We start from the raw sequence: 6,959 nt of genomic DNA on the forward strand, positions 1-6,959 counted from the left end.
GAACTCATGGTATGCCAACTATTTGGATCAACATCATGAAGTCCTAACCAATTCTTTCCATTTGACCACATACGGATGGTGGGTCTACATTTGAAAAGTATGTGGGAAGCGGATTCTTGGATTTGGTTGCAAAGCTTGCACCTTCCGCAATTGAATGTGCAGGCTTCTTAATTAAAAAACTAAGACGGAAGATTTTGGATAGGAAGTCCCTAATGTTGGAGTTACTTTCATAAACAAAAATCCCTAATGTTGGATTCATCTTGCCCATTTCAATGATGGTTGAACCACTTCCACGACTGCTTTGCTCTTTCTCTACCGTCCTTATAGCCTCGACAATGCAGTTAGAACACATTCTCATGTTATTTTTCTGAAAAATATTGCATGCAGTTAGAAGAAGTTTCCAGTTGTAAAAAATATCAGATTTCGTTTCCTTTATTTTCGATTTTAATATCTGAGCAGAAGCATATGAGCTCAGGTTCGGATGCGAATATTCGGGTTAACATTTTTCTCCCATCTCCATCTCTTGATCTGAGCCATCCAATTTAAAGTCAAACGACCCTGCTCGACGTTGAGCGGTGGATGGAGCCGGAGTCCCGCTTGCTCACACATGAATGGCGACTCCGCAGAGCACGCACCCCCCGACCCACCGCGTCGGCCTTCGTCAAGTCAGTCATCGATGTGATGTGATGTCCCCCCTTGCCTCGTCCACACTGTATTATTGTTTGCACAAATCAGTGTCAGTAAACTGCCCACTAATTTCAACCCAACTGCTAACACATATATCTCACTGTCAGTGTGTCGCTGCCAGAGTGAAGCCGCGCGTGTATATATAGCGTCCTAGTGCCACTCCATTTCTCCACAAACCTAGCAGGCTAGCAGCAGCAGCAAACACAAGAGCTAGCGCCCGCAGCCCCGCACCATCGATCGATCACCTCTATCGTCCTAGCTCAATCTCCTCCTCCTCGTGCAGAATCATCTGAGAAAGTGCTCATGGCGGGATCCGCGGCGTCGTTGAAGTTCACGGTGCGGAGGAAGGCGGCGGAGCTGGTGGCGCCTGCGGGGCCGACGCCGCGGGAGCTGAAGCGGCTCTCCGACATCGACGACCAGGACGGTCTGCGGTTCCACATCCCTGTCATCCAGTTCTACCGCCGCAACGCGTTCATGAGCGGCAGGGACCCCGCGGCGGTGGTCCGGGACGCCGTGGCCAGGGCGCTCGTGCACTACTACCCGTTCGCTGGCCGCCTGAGGGAGCTTGAGGGCCGCAAGCTCGCCGTCGACTGCACCGGCGAGGGCGTGCTGTTCATCGAGGCTGACGCCGACGTCCGCCTCGAGCACTTCGGCGACGCCCTGCAGCCTCCCTTCCCGGGGCTCGAGGAGCTCGTCTTCGACGTCCCCGGCTCGTCCGAGGTCCTGGGCACGCCACTCCTCCTCTTCCAGGTAATTAAGTTTCATTGTCGTGGAACACTAGCTCACACGGTCACCTACGTTCGCGTGAACGTACAAGCATTTTCGGTGCATGCGTGGCTCACTAGCTATGGTGCATACGTACGTGCAGGTGACCCGGCTGTCGTGCGGAGGCTTCATCCTGGCAGTGCGGCTGATGCACACCATGTCAGACGCGCAGGGGCTGGTGCAATTTCTGGCCGCAGTGGCAGAACTTGCCCGGGGCGCCACGGTGCCGTCCGTGCTCCCGGTGTGGAGGCGAGAGCTGCTGGAGGCGCGGAACCCGCCGCGCCCTGGCTTCGCTCACCGGGAGTACGACGAGGTGCCGGACACCAATGGGACCATCATTCCGCTCGACGACATGGCGCACCGCTCCTTCTTCTTCGGGGCCAAGGAGGTCGCCGCCATCCGGTCCCACCTGGCGCCGGCCCTCCGGAAGCGCGCCACCACTTTCGAAGTCCTCACGGGCTGCCTGTGGAAGTGCCGCACCGTGTCGCTCGCCCCCGACGCCGACGAGGAGATGCGGATGATCTGCATCGTCAACGCCCGCGGCGGCAAGGGCAAGCAGAGCGCCATCCCGAGCGGCTACTACGGCAACGCGTTCGCCTTCCCGGTGGCCGTGTCGGCCGCGGGCGAGCTGTGCGCGAGGCCCTGAGCTACGCCGTGCGGCTGGTGAAGGAGGCCAAGGGGGAGGTGGACGGCGAGTACATGCGGTCGGTGGCGGACCTGATGGTGCAGCGCGGGCGGCCGCACTTCACGGTGGTGCGCGCGTACCTGGCGTCGGACGTCACCAAGGCAGGCTTCGGCGACCTGGACTTCGGGTGGGGCAGGCCCGTGTACGGCGGTCCGGCCAAGGGCGGCGTGGGCGCCATCCCCGGCGTGGCCAGCTTCCTCATCCCGTTCAAAAACGCCAAGGGCGAGGACGGCATCGTGATCCCCATGTGCCTGCCCGGTCCCGCCATGGACAAGTTCGTGGAGGAGATGGGCAAGCTGCTGCGCCCTGCGGCCGTCGACGTCGCCGATATGTTCCCCGCCATGATCAAATCTGCGCTCTGAATCAGCTAGCGTGCGTGCACGTCGGTTTCGCTATCCGTAATTGCCTCGCGTGCTTATTGGTTAGTGAAGTAAGTTCTCTGTATATTAGTTAGTGGTCAAATTTAATCCGCAGTTGGTGTGTGGTGAGAACTGTGTTGCTCAGTATAGAGCGAATCAGCGAAGTGAAGAATGCTCGTCGGATGCAACGAATTGTAAAACCCTTGCACTGTAATGGTGGTTTATATGCAAATATTTATGCAAGCAATCAGCAGATTTGGGGTGGAATGAGGTTTATGCAAATACGTTGGCAACCAAGAGATCCGAGGTAGGGTTGTGGTATGCGAAATATGAATGACCTCAGAGTAGCTAGATTGTCGATATTAAGCTAATTTTTTAACTATTTGTTTCCTTACTTCTAGAAATAATACTCTACCTGATTTTGAAATATTTCAAAACTATTACGACCTCGGTTTCCTCGAAGCTAATAGGAACCAATTGGTTTTCTTGAAGCTGCGCTAATTGGTTTTCATGAAGACGACTGGACTGCTTGGTTTCCTCGAAAGTCCAAACCAAGGCTATATACTCCTAGCAATTACGTGGTAGGGTGGCCGATCCGTTCTGTCCTTTCTCCCAACATTTTTTTTCCGCCCCCCTCTCTTGTCAACTATTTGCCACCATCTTTTCTCATCGTCCTTCTATAAGACTCCCAACGATTTATTTTGATGTATCAGTGTTCCTCTCCCTCTTCTTCCTCCCTTCAACCCTTTGCCGCCATGAGTGTGTCTTGCTCGGACCATGTATTTAGGCCGACGAAGATGAAGGATGCAATGTTGCCCTCGGGGAAATTTTGCGAAGGTACCAACACCGCAAAATCCTCCACCTCCTTCACCTTCACAAGATACATTAAGCACGTCGGTGGGTCGTTTTATAGAAAGGAAACAAGAAAAGATGTTAGCAAATTATGGCGTGAAATAATTGGTGAGGGAGAGGGGCCGGAACAATGGCAGGAGTATGGCGCGAGAGAAATGCCAGGAGAAAGGACCGGAGAAAATGACGAATTGACCACCCTACCACGCAATTGGTGGGAGCATGCATCCTTGGCTTGGAGGAAACCAAGCAATCCAGTCTGCTTCGAGGAAACCAATTAGTCCCTATGAGCTTTGAGGAAACCGTGACCTTATTACTTTTTAAATATTTAAAAAACATGTACTATTTTTGGAATTAAAGAAAAATAATTAACAAAATTGTTGATATTAAAGTAGCTAAAGTATTTTTTTGCAAAGAGAATATATTAATGTCAGTGTGATATCAATTACACCCGGCGTCTGCATCAACCAACTGCCCAAAACACATTACGAATACACCCAACCAATATTTAAAAGAAGGGTCCCACCAGAGTGATCTGAAGTTATTTGGTGAAACTGCTTGGTTTTTGTACAAGTTGAAAGATATGCATGTTGGGTGGTGCTGAACGAGGAACAAGAAAACTGTAAAGGGCTCGCCGAGAAAAATGGTATTTTTTTAGTTAAGTCAATGTATTTTGATCCTTCTTTATGTCCCTTTTTAAGACCTTTTTTGAAAAAAGTCATCATATATTATCCAAAACCATTTCATACAAAAACATCCTTACAAGAACTCTTCCTTATGATCCCTCGACGCCGCGCCTTGAGCAAAACTTGATGCCGCCTCTTGGCCTCTTGCATAGCAAAGCTCGTGTCGTAGAAAGCTTGAAGAAACCCAGCCTTTTGTAGAAGCAGCGGTCGGGAATTCGTCCAAAAGATGTTGCCAACCAGGATCTCCAAAGACCATCGTCCCGGAGAAGCTAGTGTTGAGAAGGGCCTAGGGATCATCCTAGCTCCAGCTAGAAGGAGATGGGGGACTCCAACCTTGCAAGATCACCGACGAAGCCATACATGGCTAAGCTTCATCACACGGAGGCGAAACTTGAGGACACCAATACATTGTGACATCATCCCCTCCACTTAACGTCGCAGCCATAGACAAAATTTTACCATGTCAGGCCTAATGCTCGGCGATCAACTCCAAACACCGCCCGTCGGTGCTCTTTCGAGGAAGAACACCAATCTAGGGCGGACTGAAGAACCTTTATTCTCATCGCCTCTGATACTCCTACACCAAATACAAAGAACTCGAAGACCCTACGGGGATCGGTTATCCAATTCGAGGTTCTCACACCCGTAGCACGACGTGGCGGCTAGCGGAGGGCATGGCCACCACCTTGCAGCTGAGGCAGGAGCCTGATTGCCACTCACGGGAGCAACAGGAAAATGTTTCACATATGATGTTTTGCCACGTGTTGGTTTTCCTTTTCAAGACTTAGATACTTGAACATTCTATGTCAATGATGCGGCCGTGTTTGTTGCACCTATCAAAGAGGATATTTGATTTCTTGTGAACACTCTTGCTTCGTTTCGAGATGCTGCCGGCTTAAGCACCAACTACCAAAAGAGCCTTGTTGAACCTATTAGCTGTGAGGATATTGATCTTGATGACATCGTACAATACTTCCCAGCCACTTGAGCACTTTCCCTTCATGATATTTAGGGCTTCCTCTATCCATCTACCCCCCTCCCCCCCCCAATGGTTGATCTACAACATCTTGAGGATAAAATTGCCAGCAAGCTTGCTTTCTTAAGTTGGAAAAATGTGACTATGGCTGGTTGTCATGTGTTTGTCTGTGCCGTCCTCCCTTTGCAAGCCATCTACCACATCATCTCCCTAGACCTTGCGGTGAAGGTCCCCAAAAATATTAAAAGCCTCCTTCGTGCATATTTGTTGGCTTATTGTGATAAGGCTTCTAGGGGAAGTGCAAGGTGAGATTGTTTTCCGCCCAACAAAACTTGGCAGTCGTTTCATTTTGAACCTTGAAAAGTTTGCAACTGCTCTTCCACTTTGGTGGCTATGGCTCGAATGGGCGGACGAATCAAAGGTTTGGATTAGGCTTGGGAACCCATGCAAAAAATCAAGATAGATAAATCTTTGACACGACTACAATTTTGAAAGTGGGATATTGAGAGAAAGACAATTCTCCACATGGCTTGATGTCCTTAGACCGAAGATGTCACACCAAAAATCTTTGAGATATCAAAGAAAAAATAACTCCACGGTTAAGAAGGCTCTCAGAGAACAAGGTGTGGGCTAGTCAAGTTGATTTTCTCACATGGCCATCTTTTTGATCACATCCAACAATTTATCACTTTTTGGGAGATGGTCGGTGATACGTCTCAAACGTATCTATAATTTCTTATGTTCCATGCTACTTTTATGATGATACTCACATGTTTTATACACATTATATGTCATTATTATGCATTTTCCGGCACTAACCTATTGACGAGATGACGAAGAGCCGGTTGCTGTTTTCTGCTGTTTTTGGTTTCAGAAATCCTACAAAGGAAATATTCTCGGAATTGGACGAAATCAACGCCCAGGGTCTTATTTTTCCACGAAGCTTCCAGAAGACCGAAAGGAAAACGAAGTGGGGCGACGAGGCGCCGCCACACTAGGGCCGCGCGGCCTAAGGGTGGCCCGCGCCGCCCTGGCGTGTGGGGCCCTCGTGTCGCCCCTAAACCTACCCTTCCGCCTACTTAAAGCCTTCGTCGTGAAACCCCCTGTACCGAGAGCCACGATACGGAAAACCTTCCAGAGACGCCGCCGCCGCCAATCCCATCTCGGGGGATTTAGGAGATCGCCTCCGGCACCCTGCCGGAGAGGGGAATCATCTCCCGGAGGGCTCTACATTGCCATGATCGCCTCCGGATCGATGTGTGAGTAGTTCACCCCTGGACTATGGGTCCATAGCAGTAGCTAGATGGTTGTCTTCTCCTCATTGTGCTATCATGTTAGATCTTGTGAGCTGCCTATCATGATCAAGATCATCTATTTGTAATGCTACATGTTGTGTTTGTTGGGATCCGATGAATATTGAATACTATGTCAAGTTGATTATCAATATATCATGTATGTTGTTTATGTTCTTGCATGCTCTCCGTTGCTAGTAGAGGCTCTGGCCAAGTTGATACTTGTGACTCCAAGAGGGAGTATTTGTGGTGACCCGGCATACCACTGCATGGTGTAGTATGCAAGTCTGATATAACACCAATGAAACACCGTTCCACTAGTATTATATCGCTCAGAGTGGTACAACAGAAACATATGCGGGTCCAAGGCATGTCTATAGAATTACAACATCGAGTACTGTTATATAAGATCAGCACAACCTCCTACTTTACAATGAGGTAAATCTGCAAATAAACTCCGGAAGAACGACTCGTAGTCTAATCCTATCACGAACTCTATTGGAAGAGTATTTAACTAGCTAAAGAGGCTAAGAATAGATTCTAGCTAAGTAGGAGCTAGGTTTAGGAAACTAGTTCCCTTCTATGGCTAAACTAGGTTTCCTCCTTGATGTATGTGGTATCTGACTCCTCTGACAGGTCTTGTCTCTTGAAGTAGTTGTT

General features: G+C 49.5%; 1 pseudogene; it reads left to right on the forward strand.

Moving 5' to 3' along the window:
* Positions 1-879: 879 nt before the first annotated feature.
* Positions 880-2,749, forward strand: LOC124649987 (annotated as a pseudogene).
* The last annotated feature ends 4,210 nt before the right edge of the window (positions 2,750-6,959 follow it).

Source organism: Lolium rigidum, chromosome 4 (genome assembly GCF_022539505.1).
Source record: "Lolium rigidum isolate FL_2022 chromosome 4, APGP_CSIRO_Lrig_0.1, whole genome shotgun sequence".
NCBI classification, from domain to species: Eukaryota; Viridiplantae; Streptophyta; class Magnoliopsida; order Poales; family Poaceae; genus Lolium; species Lolium rigidum.